Source organism: Homalodisca vitripennis, chromosome 2 (genome assembly GCF_021130785.1).
Source record: "Homalodisca vitripennis isolate AUS2020 chromosome 2, UT_GWSS_2.1, whole genome shotgun sequence".
NCBI lineage: Eukaryota > Metazoa > Arthropoda > Insecta > Hemiptera > Cicadellidae > Homalodisca > Homalodisca vitripennis.
The window spans coordinates 73,203,296-73,221,470 of NC_060208.1; the positions used below are offsets into that span (position 1 = coordinate 73,203,296).

General features: G+C 33.3%; 1 protein-coding gene across 1 annotated transcript in view; it reads right to left on the reverse strand.

Annotated features, from left to right (window-relative positions):
• Positions 1 to 18,175, reverse strand: part of LOC124354169 (dual specificity protein phosphatase 22-B-like) — a 185,208-nt gene that overhangs the window by 15,058 nt on the left and 151,975 nt on the right. The gene's annotated exons all lie outside the window — the stretch shown is intronic.

An 18,175-nucleotide genomic window follows, 5' to 3' on the forward strand; every position in this document is an offset into this window, starting at 1 on the left:
GTCTGTTCCAAACATTGATTACATACTGTCAATAACTTATATACTATAATGCTTGCCAATACATCTAAAAGTATACAGTAAGAAAAAGTGGTAAGCTCGATTTCGTAAGCTATAAGCTTTGATAAATAGGAGGATGTACCATTACAAAATCAAATGTCAACTCAATTTGATCGATTTCATCAGATTCGATGAAATATTTGTTGGTGGTAATTATTGTGGTCTTAGGTTAACCACTCCACCAAGTGGAGATTTTAGTTTCAAATTCAATGTTATGAAAAAATTATTGTAGACCAATTTAAAACCTAATGAATTTTTCATATTTCTTTAATGTTGATTTCATTTCTTACTAAAATTAAATATAACGTCATCTGTCAGTCATCTTGAAAAGACAATAAACTATTGTTGTTGGCTTTAATATTCTATATACAAAATATTGTTAATAGTCCTTTAAATATAATAAATTTGAAAGTTTGTGAAGATGTTTGAATGTTTGATGCTCAAACAAACACAACAAATCTAGAGGACACATTTAGACATTTGGCGTAAAAATTACTTAAATATAAAATAAAACATAGGCATCCTTTTAATGAGTAAAACCACCCACAAATAATCTTAAAATTAATTAATTGAAAATTTACTCTAAATAATGCAATTTTTTACAGGCTGATCGTGTTACAGAACACAACTTGCCACGCAATGTCCCAATATTTTGCGTTAGCATGAACAATAATCAGGTGTCGTGTAGTGATGGAAATATTAATGATAAGTAATATTGACGAAATTCAATAACGAATCCAAATCAATTAGCTTATTTTGGACTTAAATAGTCACAAGAAGGCTAAACTGACTGGTATCCTGAAATTTATTGATTTTCATCACAATACTATTAATAGCTGCTATTATAATCTTTACTATAATAATAATAATCTTTGTAGAGACAATTATTAACATTTTCTCTATTTATTAGTGCATTGCATGAGTAATTAGAGTAAAGCAAGGAAATTCATAATTTAAATGTTTTATTAACATAAAAACGTACCATACTATTTTCTATATCAGAACCGGGTGATTTCATTGCTGCTAATTGTATTCAAAAACAACAACAAAAATCATCCCAGCGGCCCATCATAAACTTATCAACAGTAGGTAAAACGCCTTTGAACAGGATGTATTTCATATGAGCTTTGAGTCTTTTGCATCACTGACTTGTTTAGTACCATCAAATAGCCTATTGATTAGTTTGACACTAACTTGAGGCGGCAAGCGTCCAAAAGGTGTTGTTCTGTGGTTTCCTAATCGAAAGGTGTTCTGTACTGTTAGAAATCTCTGCCCTATACCAATCACATCTGTGTCGACAGAACAGGATGACCTAGAGAATATAGAGGCAGAGTAAAGTCAATAATCCACGCTTCCAAAAGGCTTCTTAGCACGACTATATGGGGTTTAATTGAATTATGACAGCATTTTTTAGATTTAGAGACTCGTTTGTATTTGTAACAGCTGCCTCACAATCTTAAGCGGTAAGACAAATACATCCGTACAACAAAATTTTGCAAGGATGCCTGAGGCAACCTTAGAACAAACGCTTCCGATGTGGTGATCCCAAGCGAGCTCTCGATCAAGGTATATTCCAAGGAACTTGGTGGATTCAGCTTCTTCCAGAGAAACGTCATCCACAATCACCGCGGGTATGCTTTCTTACTATTCTTGCTAGCGAAAGCACAAATTAATGATTTTTGATTTTGAACTGTTCTTTACAAATTTATTCTAGACGAATGCTCAATGCATGATTTTAACTCAATAAATTACTCTACTTCGAGTTCGTGTTTTGATTTTGATATGATGCAGATAGTCGTACTGTAGTGTCAGCTTATTGAATAACTCTTTCCTTCTGGATTGACGAATTTAACCTGTTGGCGTAAATTAGGAAAATGACTGTCCCTAATATTGATCCTCGAGGGACACCAAAAGGCAATTAACCCAGTCTGACAGAGCACTGCTCTGTCTTTCGAATAAGAGGAGAGCCAATCATGCGGAAGGCCGCGAATACCACTCAACTGGTGCAACGATTTCGCGTGATGCACACAATCATTAGCTTCGGAAAAGTTAAGGAATATACTTAGCCCATGTTCTCATCTTTCTAGGCCATTGATAACATTATTAATGAGGCCAGTTACGGCTCTGTCTGTCCATTTGTTTTTCCTGAACCCAAACTGTTCGGGAGAGAGAACTGTGATGGTCAAGAAATTGTTCAAACTGCTAATGAAAAGCTGTTTCAAAAAATTCACTAAAACAGGGAGAATACAATTGGGCGATATTTGCTTGGGATGCAAGGGTTAAAAAAATTTAATGACTTTGGCAATCTTCAATGCTATCTAAAGATACCTTATGGACACAAGAGATTAATAAATTTTATGCCAGAGATTATCAAATGGTGCTTGAAGCACGCCTTGGATACCCAGACGTGCCGTTGGTGTTAATTTTATTTTTTTTAATCTCAAATCGTGCACGATACATGCCACCTTAACCTTAATTACAGGAAAAAGGGCCATGGATGAGATTGTTCTCGTTAATTCCACATCGCGAGGGCTGCCATTAAGTAAATGAATCGTCTGCTTCAGCCAAAGTCGTAATAATTGTTGAAATCTTCGAAAGGATCATAAATTATTTTTTATGGTCAATATTACTTTCTTGAGACAAATGTTGAAAAGCTCTACGTTTGCAGTTTTCAAATCTCGTTTTTTTTTAGAGAGGGAACTATGTGTTTTGGTTTAGAGTGAGCGATTGTGGCTTCCTTGGCAAAATGATCGGAGATAGCAGCATCCAGCAGTGATATCGTAACACCTGGAGTATTCGTGAACTATGCCGAAATAAGATAATAAATCCTAAACATGCTTACTCGTGACACATGCACAATATTAAGTTCAACATTAGCAACTTTGTTTATTAAGAAACTGAAGTTTCCTTTCGCAGCATCTGGTAAAAGGAAGCAAAACAAAACTAATGAAGAGACGGGAAAACAGGGAATTCTGGCTAAAAGCCAAGACTTTATTGGCTAATATGTTATGTTGTTGGTGGTCGATCAGCCAATATCGGACAAGAGATCTTCCGGACTTATCCATCTCAGATCGCCTGGTGTTTAAAGAGTTTTGATGTAATAACTAACGAGTGTCAGTATTAAGGGAACGAAGTGCCAAAGTCTACAGCAATATATATGTACAGTCTTTTACAGCATTTAAACAAATATTTGACTTGTATTACTACAGCAATTTTGGTTTTAGGACAAATCAAATTATGCAAAACCTTCGTTATAACTACTTAAAAATGTCTTTATTTTAAAATTAAAATAAAATGATTAATTGAACAAAATATTGGATCATGGGTTTTCATATAAATCAGCAAGCTGTATTTGTGTGATCGAAATGATATTATTTTCTTAAAAAAACACACAATTTTTTAAATGATTGGAGAGTTGTGAGTTCCTTTTAAGAAAATAATTGGTTTTCCAATAAGAAGACCTCCTCCTTATATAAAATAACATTAGTTTAATTCCATGATTTGTGCAAGAGTTATAGTGCATTTAGCTGTAATAATTTTTTATTATGAGTCAAAGTTAATATCTCGCTTAGGTAGTAAATATTTCCTCAACATCTCAAAGTGGGTTTATCTAAGAAACAGTCTTACGACCAAAAATACAGTTTTAAAAGGTTTGAGGTTCAACAGTGTTCTTATGGGGCTGAAATTGGCCAAGTAAACAATTCACTTCATTGAAAACACTGAATTGTTAGTTTCTAGCAGCAATTAGCGTCTACAACTCCGTAGTAAATTAAATAATTTAAATGGAGACGTTATCGTTATTTTTTTCAAAAATTTAAAATGTGAATGTACCATTGATTTGAAGGTTTAAATGAATGCATCATCGATGTTTGGAGGTTTAATTGATTGTAACATCGTTTTACGATTTAATTGAATGTGCCATCGATTTTGAAGGTTTAATTGAGTGTAAAATACATTTTGAAGAGTTAATAGTTGCTATTGAACATGTAATTTACAGGAAGGACGGGAACTATAGACAAATAATCCCAGTGTTTATAATGACTAGAGCTTTCACTCATGCTTATCACAGCTACTCACATTGTCGATCGGTGTTGACAACCGCCTTTGATCTTCAATTAGTTTTGAGGGCTTCTTTTGAAAATTTCCTACAAGTCTGCTGCAATCAGGATGTGCTTTTCCCCGATACCTTCACCTCTAGATATTGATGTTAGAAAGAACTTAGCCGATTAGCCGATATCATTAAATATATATATGTATATATATATATATATATATATATATATATATATATATATACATATTGTATTGTATTGTTATAAAAATAATTCTTTTGTTTAGTTAGGTATACCAGGTGTCTGAACTTGTACAGAGCATTATTTTAGTTTATTAATTCTTGCTTGGCCTAATATTCTTGTTTAAAGTCTTTTTCCTTTGTACTGAAATTTATTATATTTTGTTTAGTTTTATAAAATGTAAAAACTGCTGTAAGGATATTGTATCTGTAGCTATTGCATATATAATTGAAATAAATAAATAAATTCCTTTACATACAAGAACGGAATTCACACGTATAAATAAATAAACGCTCAACTCCTTTTATTGCTATTAGTAATTTTGTATCAATACAAATTGCTAAGAGGCTTTCGGTCTCAATGCTGTACCTCACGCTATAGCCTTGCTTACAATGCTATATACCCCATCAGGTATTACACTTTATTCATTCATATCCTCCTTAATTATGTACTAGAGTATAATGGTGACTCATCTTGATAATTAATTAGTTATTGCATAATGAACCATACAGTTCCTAGCTGTCACTTCCGAGTGCTAGATGTTTCCAGATAAACGGAACAAGTCACGCTCTACTTCGTCTCTCACGTATGTCACACGTATGCTTCGACCGATGTTATTATTTTATATTTTTAAATATTTAAAATAAATTTAATTAAGTTTATCAGTTCTTATTGAGACGGGAAATTGCAAAGCTTTCCGAGAGGTAGTTTTATACTGCAAACATCAATGTTAAACGATAATACTGATCAACTAGCTGATGTAGGGTGTTTCAAATGACATCATTGCTGAATTAAAATGGTTACGTGCATTTTTCAAATGATTTAAACACTGCAATACAATTCAATGTAATATACAAAATCGGAGTATGTGCACGAAATTAGGTTCCTTTGACGTGTGGTATGGAATGAGTAGCTAAAGGAATGAAAACTGGGTAGCATTGACTCACTGAGTGATTCCATTCGTTATTACAATCTAAGGAAACATACGAAACTTTCTAATTTATATTACTTGACTTAATTCTTAGACTAAACCAAAGAGATAAGATAATATAGCGAACATATACGGATAAAAGGGACATGTAGGTTTACTCAATCGTAAGTCAAAGCATTGACAATTTACTTATAAACCAAGTAAGCTATGTAGACGAGTTGGTAAAATAAACTGGCCTTTAAAGTGTACACCAAAAGAGTCCAACGATGGAAGATGGTTGGAATACTCCCCCTACATCCCACGCCCAACACTGTTTTACTGCCAGTTTACGTAGATGGGAATGACTTATGTCTCATTACTTGTTGTAATAAACAAACATCAATTGTTACCATACACTAATATTTGTACATTTGTTTTCATTCGTATGTTTTGCAGACAATATGTAAATGAAACGGACAGTAGTAATCATTATGGGAACGGCTGGTGGGCATCAGGGATATGGCAACACCGCCTGAATTTTGGGAGTGTCGATGGCCGAGCGGTCTAAGTCGTTGGACTTTGAGTCTGAGTTAGAGATAGCGCAGGTTCAAATTCTGTCTGTGACCGTTCCACTCAGTACCAGTTCCACATCAGTACAATAAAAGGTATGGTACTGTATCGACCTCGTATCACATCGTACTGTATCGACTCTCCCCTTTATTCTGTTTTATAAGATCCTTGCACAGGCCAGTGGTCCATGAGGACGGACAGAATAAGGCTTGAAAGGGGATCGGCCTCTCGTTAAACAAATTGTTATTGGACTATTTTGGTGCGGGCTGCTCTATTCTCATACATTTGTGAGAAATTGTTTTCTACTAATAGTCATCCACTAGTATATTCGGCGATTTACGTGTAGATACGCGTCTGACGACGAAAGTGGTTACCTCTAATAGGGCGTAAACAATATTCCTTTTTTGGTCTTCAATGGAGAAGAGAACTAAGCAATATCTTCAGCCCGATGGCAAAGTGATTTACCGCATTGATATCACCAACAACAAGTCTATATCTATGTCAGGTTTTTAAATAGATTGAATAATGGTTAAAAAACTCAATATCACTCCATTAAAGTTCCTATCACACTTATTTATAGATGGGATACTCAAATAAAAGTCAAAGCAAATGACCTTGATGTCAATTTATTTTATATCACACTGTCCATACATATATAATTCCACTCACCTTGCTTTGATAACTTGAGAATCTAACATAACATCCCATCCCTTATTAAAACTTCAATACACCATAATACAGTTTCCTATTAATTTTATCACTACTGTCCCAGGAGGATCCACATGAGCACAATCTTCTTGCTTCAAGTCTAAAAAAAGAAGAAGGATTCTCCGTATAAAACTACGCATACCGACTCAAAACAATACTCATCCCCTCTCCCGTTCAAATCAGCGTCTTCACGATTAAATATAATTTGATTCCTTTCTTATAATTGTCGAAATTTATCACGTTCACTATAATTAATCAATTTAAGTCTTTCTATTTTCTTTTATTATTTTTCCAAAGCTTTTTATTTAAATTTTTAGCAACATGTGCTTTATGACGTCATCAATATGCAAGTCATTTTATCCCACAATTGGCTTTTCTGCGTAATTTTATTTAGTAATTTTGTAAAACACAAATTTTGGTTATGTTTAATTCATTTTAATTAATTAAATTTGTTCCCGTATAAAGGTTTAATATATTTCTCCGTTATTAATTAAATAATCTCAATTCCGACAACATGTGATTCACTGACGTCACAGTCTGCCGATTCACTGACGTCACAGTCTGCCAATTCCCCGCGAATATTCAAATGTCGTAATTTGACCTGTTACAGAAGATGAAAATCCAGACAATCCTTCTTATACCACTGGAGATTATTAAAAAGGTGAGTTGTGGTTTTAATAACTAAACTAACCAATTTTTTTATTTAATGTCTTCTGGAAAAGGTAGGTTTTTACCTGTAGGTACACTTTTCTCAAAAACTACTTGAGCTAGAACCTTGAAGTTTGAAACATATTTGTAGGAAATAGTAATGCACAATAATTCCAGTTAGTTTAAAAAATACTTTATTCTTTTTGTGTTATTACCTTTTGTGTATTTTTTGTTTCAAAACATGTTTAAAATAAAATATATTTTCTTCGGTGATGAAGAAATAATGATTCCAACTGGACAGTCTTACTAATGAATATATATAAATAAGTATTAAAATGATCTCTATCTGCAGTGGTTTCAGATAAAAGTGTACCTAAGCTAACATTTGCGGATATAAGCAAATCTGCTCCCCTTAACTTCAGCCTTATTTAAATTACATTAACGAATAGTATAATTTGTATTGGTCCCACACTTTTTATATGTGTGTAATATGTGTTTATGCAACATAATCTGTGATTTTTAACACTATAACAACTATAATGTTTAATACATTTACTCTAAACTGAGTACAGAGGTAAACATGTATTTGCATATAAATTAGATGAGTTCAGTAGTCAATCTCAGTTACATGAACTATCAAGATGACAGCCGTTTGAATTTGTAAAAAGGTTTATTTGTACATAAACTATTTTCCATCATAGTTACAAAATACCTCAACTGTTAATTGCTTGAATATTTGCTTAGTTGCCCCCAAACATTTTAAAGTTAGAATATTTTTGTCACATAAAAGCAAACTGAAAAATTCTGTATCCTCCGTCTAAATATCTTCCAGTACAGTATTTTGCTACATCGTGTTTAGCGTGTTTGACCGAGTATGGGATTTTAACGTGTTGGCTAAACAATGACAGTTTTTCATAAGAAATTTGGAATAATTGCCTCTCTCACTCACGCACTCGTTGCGTAAATCCGGCGAGCTGAAATTCTGTGTATCTGACTGTACGAGCCGAATTCTAGTGGAACGTCGGCGCTCGTCGTGGTTTTGGATCGAACCACGAAACAAAACATAACAAGACAACGGGTGTTGTTGTTTTTTCTGGCTGTGTTGTAGTTTATTTCTAACATATTACGTCCGATACAAATAAGTTTATTGTGGAAGTGGAACAACTCCAGCTCCGTTACGATGTCAGCTGTAAGAAATAACATACAGCAAATGAACAGCTCACAACCAATTTGTTCCACTTTATCCACTTTAGCAAAAATTTGGAGAGACCTATTTAAAATTTGTTTAATTTTATTTACGTAAAACTTTAATCCTACATGTCTCAGGAATATAATATGCGTGTAATGTATCAAAAGTATGTATATAGAATAACAGTAATTTGGTATTGAAAAATAACAAAAAAATTTATAGCAATGAATAATATATATATATATATATATATATATATATATATATATATATATATATATATATGTATGTGTGTGTGTGTGTGTGTGTGTGTGTGTGTGTGTGTGTGTGTGTGTGTGTGTGTGTGTGTATATATATATATATATATATATATATATACAATACATGGAAAATTGGTAAGAGACGTTTTGGAAATTGAGGAAGCCGTTTGTTTATATACAGAAATCTCGTAAATATTAGTGGTTGAATTATTGGAATCGTTCATAAAAAGCTGTTTAACAGTTGTACTACACATATAACTAAACGTTCGGTTTACCCAAATATGGGAAATAATAAGACTTCAGATTCGCATACATGGCATCAAAAACGTTTTGTCAAGAGACACTTTAGAATTGCAATGGCCAAGGGCCTCTGCAGTCTAGTTAGATTACACTACATTTTGGTTTTGAAGATTACATGTGACGCCATTAATGGATCTGGTTTTTAGTAAAAGAGACACTTTGGAAATGAAGATACATTTTAAATTAAATTGTAACACAGAAAACGGACATTTGGGAACTAAAACATATTTGCACCAGTGACGAATTAATAAAAGCATGTTAGGCATTGTAAATATTATTTAAACACTGCTATAAAACCAACGTCAATGAACAAATCTGTGAATGCTTTCACATAAGGTACTGTAAACTGGTGGGCTTTCTTGACATTGTAATATGCATTTTAACAGTGGGTTAAGGAAAAACAGATACATGAACACTAACACGCCTCAACGATCCATCCTTTCCCACACTACAGTCCGAAAAACAACGAATTCGATAACGCAAAACCTAACAAACAATTATTTTGTAATGTTACATGGACTTAATAAAGAGTTCCCCCTTATACCAGAAGTAGATGGGATGGAGGTACAATTTCTCTTTAGACGTAATACGCTTCTCAGTCCTACGTTTATATGTATATTTTCTCTATCAAAACAAGGCAAACTTAACTATAACACTGGATATATTTTAGACCGAAAGTACATAGTAAGAGTAGACGCTTTTTTGACTGAAATAGATTTCTGAGATTACAAGCTATGATAGACCCGTGTAAATTTTGTATTTTTTTAATCAGGTTACCGAGACAAATTCATCTGTGACGTTGGGAATATAATTAATTTGAACCAGGCAAATAATGTACGTGCAAAAACATGATATGGGTCGGGTTAAACTCTGATACTCGTAACTATAAACACTTAGATTATCTACCTGACTTGTGTCTACTTACATTTGTAAAATTCATACGACTACATCATATTACTGCATCATAAGTGCTTTTACTAAATACTATAAGACCATCGATTTTAAAATTTACGTGGGAAGCCGTGTGTAACAGTTGGTATTTGATATGTTTATCACTAGTCCTTGCTAAACTGTCTCTTTAGTCTGATGGGCGAAGTAAAATGTAATAAAATATAAATTGATCTGTGTTTTGTTAACACAGTGTATATAACAGACTTTCAATAAATAAAAGTCATTGCGAATTATATACATATATAAAATCATATCTGAAACTGATTATTAGTATTTTCCTTCCAAACATCAGATAGAAGTGACATTTATTAAAGTTTTCAGTGTCGCTAAACATTTTTAATGATGCTCTACTACACTTCAGTAATGAACTCTGTGTAATTGCCAAGTGATTTTCCAATTCAATGATAGCGATAATTCAATCTTAACGAGACATAACTCGATGATTTGTTAAGTAGCATCTGATTACAGACTTATAATGATGTACATTCTTAAACGCGCAAGTCGGTGATTTCGCATTTGTGTAGGTGCCATATCCTCAATCGTTTATTGCGGAGTAAATTGATTGTAAAATTCGAATTTCAGGACAACGCTAATAACGCACTTGTCTTAAGAGTTTCCCAGTTAGTACTGGATCCCAAAATTTGCAAACAATGAGGTCAAATAGCTTTGTGAATTCAAATGCAAGTAATCAATCACATTGAAAATGTGTTCCTTTGTCAAACTTTAACATATACTACAATTTCTATACACATATTTATTTATGATAGTACACAAATAAAGACATTTTTCATGTGACTGTTTCTAATTATCAGCCTTTTTAAAATTTACTAAAACAACGTGTTGCTTCAACTAAAAATACAAGTAAATACGTTTTTAAGTAGAAATATAATATCACTGGTTTGAAATTTTGTCAAAGAATTTGAGATAATATTAATTTTGAAACGCAGTTTACAATCTGTCTTTACAATTTTGAGTTCACACATTTGTTACCGAGTATCTAAGAAATACTAAATGTAATCAGTATTTTCAGTGATTTTGTGACTAATTTCAATAAATTAAATTCATATATTTTCCTGTCAGTGTAATGAAGAGTATTTTCATTTTAATATTACATTTGAACTCAATTGGATTCATTTCAGCTGAAGTTAAAATGAACGCATACCGTACGTGTTTACAAAACAATACATTTGTATTGCAAAATATTGGTTATTGTAGAATACAAGACAATAATATTCATGTATAATACAAGATCGTAATGTTTAATGTTACGAATACAATATGGTACTTAAGAAACTGTTAGTTCACGACCTTTGCAATTCCGGAGTAAATGAATTTAAAATGTATCTGCTAACATCAGATAAAAGTACTTGATTGACTGGCTGAGCCACAATTAAGAACACGAAAGTTTTGAGAACCGATACTTGCTGTCCTCTTCAAGTGTTAGAATTTTCACCTTTTCAACTGTGCCATTGAAAACACGACGTTTTACAGTTTGTGTATTAATTTTGTTTCTTATATCAGTATGGTGGATTCTAGTTTAAAAATAGACTGAAAGTTTCCCTTTATTGAAAACCGCTAGTTAAAGCTATAAGTTAATTTACTTTAATATAAAGAATGGAGAACGAATTTTCTAAAACACAAAAATACTTGCTAAAGAAAACAACGGTTTTAGTACGAGTAAAAATGAAAATTGATAAGAATAAGTGTATTTTCGCATCATCAGCTTTTTTTACCGAAAAACTTGTAATGCATTCCTCTATAAGGTGTAGTTCATTTTTTATCCGAATTCAAAAGGGAGAAGGTTATGCAATCCAACCTGTTTCTATGTTCGTTCTTTATGTAGGTCCATCGATTTTTTCCGAAAGTACAGAACCGATTTGGATGGACCATTTTTTAAACGAAAGAAGTCGCCATAGTAGTTTTTTATGGATTGGAAAAGTATCTGACCAGGAAATAAGTTTGGAAATTTATCATATAAAACCATTTGGAGAAACCGCACAAAGCAATTTGCGGAGACGCGGTTTTCTCACAATTACTACGACTTGGCTCAGAAATGCTTTTCTGTTTGGTTTCAGAATGACGTCACTATTAAAGGCAATGTATAAAAACATTGTCCGACAGTGGCCGGACAGGATTGATTGCAGAGTTTGGACTTTTTTCTAAACAACATATGTTACCTCAGAGTTGTGAGAGGCTTCTTAGTCTGTATTACTGTTCAAGATAATGGATGAGTCTTTTGCATCATGGTATGGAACAAGACAAAATGAGTTTCTGAGATGTAGTTTTCCTCCAATGACTATAACTTATCTCACAAATGCTGGGAACCTATCTTTGTTCAGATTAATGATTCGAGTCTCGTCCTTGTTAGATCCAAGATAGAATCCGTCTAGAGCAATGAAAAAGGGTTGAGTGCTGATACTGGAATCTTTCAAATCACAATTTTATATCTCAAATTTGCTGTAGGAATTTTCCCAGGATACACCAGAATTCCAAATAATGTTTGAATCCTTTGAATCACGGTATGGAGCAACGAGACCGAATAAGGTGCTGATATGGACATGTCTTTTAACGACCATAACTTAACTCACAGGTGCTAGGGAACACACCGTCGTTCATACATATTAACCGTTTGAGTGACATTTCTGTTGGAAGCAATGTGGAATCTGTCTTAGAACCGTAAGATAAGAGAGAGTCCAGAAAGTAACGCTTCACAAATAAATATAGCTTACCTCACAGAAACTTGGGAAATATTTCTACTCGTATTAGGATTCCTCAAAGAGACCTTTGAAACATAAAAAGAGCAACGAGATGGAATATGATGGCTAGGTGTACTTTTCTACTTCTCGCTATCGTTTACCTAATGAGGTAAATATAACAAAGATATATTTCAATACAGAGTATGACAAGGTTTTTATCCTTGATTTAATTAATGCCGCATTAAGAATCGGCACGTCCTCCTACAAAATATCATATCTACTAAATGGATTCACTAACCTTTTCATTTTAGTTCCTGAACATATTCATTGTATATTCCTAATTACAGGAGAGAATATAGAACATCAGTCATTAAAAATTAAAAAGTAATACAATTTCTTAAATGCAAATAAACCGATTTTAACACTTGTACTAAATCAAGAAAATAAAACGTAATAAATAATTATTTGGAAGAATGAAAGTTACTCAAAGCCAATACTACACAAATTTTTAATGCAGCACCAAATTTTAAATATTCCAGAAAGTAATTATGTAATACAAAAATATGCAATTTGAATGTATGACCTGGCTAAGTAAAGCAAGTTAGAAAATATAGTTTTTGTAAAACATTGTCTTATGAATTAAATGATTAAATTTCACAGACAAGGCAGATTATATACCTTTACTGAAGGTTCGCACATCCATAGAAGGAACAACATCTTATATATTAAACACATAGTACAATGTACGAGTATTGTATATTCATTGAACAAAACGGCCAATCAATATTATTATGTTATCAATATTCAAATATCGGATGCATAAATTACTACGATGTACAGTTCTAAATCTTAAATTTCCCTTTCGTCCCTTATGCAAAGTTGCGCATTTTATTCAGAAGGACTGCAATAAGAAGGAAATGTTCCTAAAATATTGTTTTAGAATTAATTATCTAATACGTTCGTTCCATAAATTTGTTATATTGGCTTTGAGTAAACTTTCAATTTGCCAAATTAAGATTATTTTTTACTTTATAGTTCCTTCATGTAAGTAAAAGTATTGACTACACTTTATGTTTATTAAAAATGTTTTATGATTTCAAAAAAGAATTAACTATGCCATATTTCTATGGATAAATAGATTTAGGTGTCGAGTAAATTTTGAAAGAACATTGGTTCAGTGGTTTGGCCACTCTTAATCAAATCCACTTCGTAAACAGACGAAGAGACACAACCAATAAGTGAAGGAATCTAACGATTTTCGGCAAGAAAGTAGAGAATGGTGCGGGGCAGAATCGTGCTGGTGGGGGGGGGGGGGGTCTGAGGGGTGCTCACTGCACGTGGTGCGGGAGCTTTTATTGATTCTACATGAGCATCCTAACCTTCCTTCACAGGCAAGCCACTGAGATAGTAGTGACTGTTACTTAGAGATATGGCAACTGGCTCTATCGTACTCCGTATTTTTGGTGTATAAGTTACATATTCTTTGTTTGTTGTTTATATGCATATTTAACCATTGATTGGCAATTTAAACCGTTCCTTGATTTAGAGAACACGACGCCTGTTGTCAAGAATAACAAGATGTTAATCATTCCATGTAAACTAATATTTGTATATTAGTAGCTCTCTGAAAGGAATGAAATCAGAATTTCGATTTTTAGTTAGCCATTAAAAATCAACATAAGCGAGAGCATTAACAGAAATTCTTACAATTCTCATGTGTGCATAACTACGAGACTCTACCTTAATAAGCTCATCTTTAGTCTGTAAGTTTAGTAGACGCACTTAGAGCAGTTAACTCCTGCTAAATCTCTTCTAAACTCGAATAACCATCCGGAACTTAGGTGGGTCCCAAGCAATCCGGGAAGTTCACGAATTGAGATAACAGATACACTGGCAAGATGAGAGCTTCTCAAAGTACCCTAATTGGGCGAGAACCAATTTGTTGTATGTGGTTAGGCGATAAGAACTGCAGTCAAGCATTCAGCAACAACAGAAAATTAAAAATTAGGACAAATTTGCTTTGGTAAATGATTTAACTTTGTTATAGGACGTAGTGTGCACAGTCTTTAATCTCCTTTCATTAGGCAGGAAGCATCTAAGACAGACTATTTACCGCCGGTCATGGCCATCCTGGAAGCATTTTGACAGGATCCGGCGATCTTGCATGCCGCATTTGTGGAAGAAGCAGCAAAACTTGTCATGGAGTGCTGGGAACTACAAGATAAGTAAAACACTCTGATGGTCTTGAAACTGATTCTTTTTAAGGTGAAAATAATTTATTGATTTAATTAAATGTACAGAGATTGGTTTCCATTGATTAAGCCGAGGGTTTCTCAAAGAGAATGGTGCTGTCGATAAAGTACATATACTGAGTATCACCATTCACGCTCTAAGCAAGTTTAAATATAGTTGATGGATGAAATCGTAAAATGTAATAGAAATTACAGAGAATGTAAATCATGAAACTCAAATATAGTAGATATGCTTAAAGTGGTAGAGTAACTCACTGATTAAAATAATATACACACTAGCTGTATAACCGCGGCTTCGCATGCGATGTTCTCAGTAGAAGGCCTTGTACCACTCAGTAAAAGCACTTATTATGCAATATGATGGAGTCCTATGACACTTTTTAAACTAAGTTGGCATACATCAGGTAGGTCATTTAAGTGTTCATGGTCATGAGTATCAGAGTTTAATCTGACTCTTATGTTTTGCACGTGTAGGAGAATTTCCGGTTCAAATAACATTTCCAACGTCACAGCTGATTCTGCCTTGATACCCCGATCCTGAAAATACAAAATCACACTGGTCTCGGAAATCTAATTCGGTCAAAAAGAGTTTACTCCTAGCCTGTGTCATATACTTCAGGTTTAATTCATTCCCATTACCATACTTAAGTTTGTCTTGTTCTGATAGAGAAAATATTCATACATACGTAGGACTGAGAAGCCTATAACGGTTTAGAGGGAAGTTCCAAGTTCCACCTAACTCATATCTATTTCCGGTATAAGGGGAAACTCCTTATAAACTTTTAGAAACAACATTAAATTTATCGCTTATAACAAAGATTATCGCTTATAAGGTTTGCTTTATAGAAGTCTTGTTGTTTTTCGGACTGTAGTCTGCTGTGAGATAATTAAGTGGGTCTCTCCTACACCAACCGTAAATATCGTCCATGCGTATTAAGGGGTAAATGTGTATTATACCTATTGCATTCTGACGATATTCAAAAGTTAATAGGGTCATGTTTGTAGATGTGTGGGAAATACACCAATTTACGTGTTTCTCTGAATGCTATCAAAAGAACGGCGGAATTCTATACCGATGGACGTTATAGAGTTTTTAATTCTTGTTTCTGAATTTATTATATGTTTTGAGACAATCAAAATTGGAGAAAAAGGATCTTTGATATCCGTGTATGCGCGCATAGAAATTTCGATTCTATCAAGTGAGTGGCGGATTCACTAGTCGAAGAGGATGGAAGAAGAACGATTTTTTTTAGGAAAATCATGGAATAGTGACTCGAAGAAGAAGTGTGAGAGGTAGGATAAGGAGGTGCTAATAGATTGCATAGTAGGGCCTACATTTGAAAAATGTGTTTGCGAAGAGGCAACGAGGCGTAGAAATTCGAGAGCATTAGAGGCGTGGTACTGGTTGGTGCACGTAAAACTCATATTGATGTAGCGTGTTGATTTGTTAGATTTAACAAATAAATCTTAGTTCTTTGAAATGTCTCAGCTAAAATATATAACGCTAATAGTTTTCCTTAACATATTAATTTTTATTTAGTTGTTTCTTAGAACCTTTTTAGTTTTTGAACAGAAGTTTTCCATTAATTGGTGTAACAAGAAAAAAGGATAAAAACTGTTCCATTAAAAACTACATTTTGATTTAAGTTACTTTAATATGCATATGCTAATTAGTTCATTCTTTTCTTATGCATTTGTAGACATTCAATAAGTTGCTGTTTTCACAATTTATATTATTGGAAAACCTTGTGAAATTGTGTAGTAAAATTCGACTTTCTTAAATTGGTTTATAAAGTACCATCATATTTCCCCGTTAAGGTACGATAATGCAAAAAGTTTCAGCAGTCAATCATGATATGTAAACTGAACTTCGATGATTCATTTCTAACGGATGTAGAAATGTAGAAATCCCAACTTGCGTGAAAATATGGTCATGTGTATATCTAGTTTCGAATGTCTTTGCATAAGCTTCACTAACGCTCTACCAATTATTAGTCTGTATAATTATATTCTGAAAACAAGACAATATTTCTTCAATTCTAAAATAATAACATAATTGTACAGTGTGGGACTTATGGTTATATCCCATCTCTGTAGTTTTAAAGAATAAATGTAATTAATATGCATGCACTAGGAGGATGTGAGGAATGTGTCAGTGGGTGGATGTCTGAAAGGATGCCTTTACTCTATGTTTATAAAAGGATGCCAAGCGTTCGTATGTGCCAAAGATGAGCTTTGGGGTAAACGATAAACCTTTGACGAGTATAAACTTAAACACTTGTACATTTTAAACATTTTTTAGAATTTATTTGATTAATCCACGAATGTATTGTTTATTTGGAATAATTGCTTGTGTAAAGTGAATTAGATTGTGTCGTGGAAGAATTTAAAATTTTAAAAATCGCATCGCTCAAATTTTACCGTTCTGGCGACAGAATCCAACAAGCACCAGGGAACTGGAAACATAAAACATCATGATGCCAAATACGATGATGCATTCTGTGTCAAAATTGTAATTCGTGTGCTGCATACTCCGATGTATAAAACTGTAAGTGTATTGTCTAAGATCCTTATATTAGACAAGTAAAAATACCATATAGGCCAACCACATTCAATCCACACGATATTCATTACATGACATGATATGAATTATCTCTTGAATATCCTGTAATAAAAATTCAAAACATGCCACAACACACATATATTAACTCGTCCCATGTCGAGTGTGATTTAAATTAGCTCTTTCCAGGGAACTGTTCTAATGTTTATTTGAAAAGCGAATTTTCATGGTAAGGACGAAGTTTGAAATGTTATTATAAATTCAGCCGTCTCATAACTTGTTACTACTAAATTATAATGGGGAAAAATACTAAAAGTACGGAGGGGGCACAGAATTCCCCCTAGTACCCTTTTTCTCCCTTCTTTCCCGTAATTCAGCACTGTGCGAAAAGTATATCATCTGTAATACTATCATATCATTATGTATATCTTTACAAAGTTGATGTTTATTGTTACACAAGGTTTAACGTACGCCAGACTTCGGGTCAACGTGTAGGGCCTCGCATTCGTCCCAAAGCGGACAACACTCGGTCCGGACAACGACTACCAGTGTACCGATATTTACTATTTCATTTTCGATATAAAAGAATTGTATTTCACTAAAAATTAACTCCCTAAATAACTCACTCGAAAGTTATCGTACATACAGAAGGACAAACACAGGTTCATAAATCTAATTTTATCGTCAACTCGTAGGAAAGAATTTAGAATCGCACTCAAGTTCTAACCTATGTTCAAAATTTCAAGACACTAGTTCTCCGCAAAGTTATTTTTCAATGGATA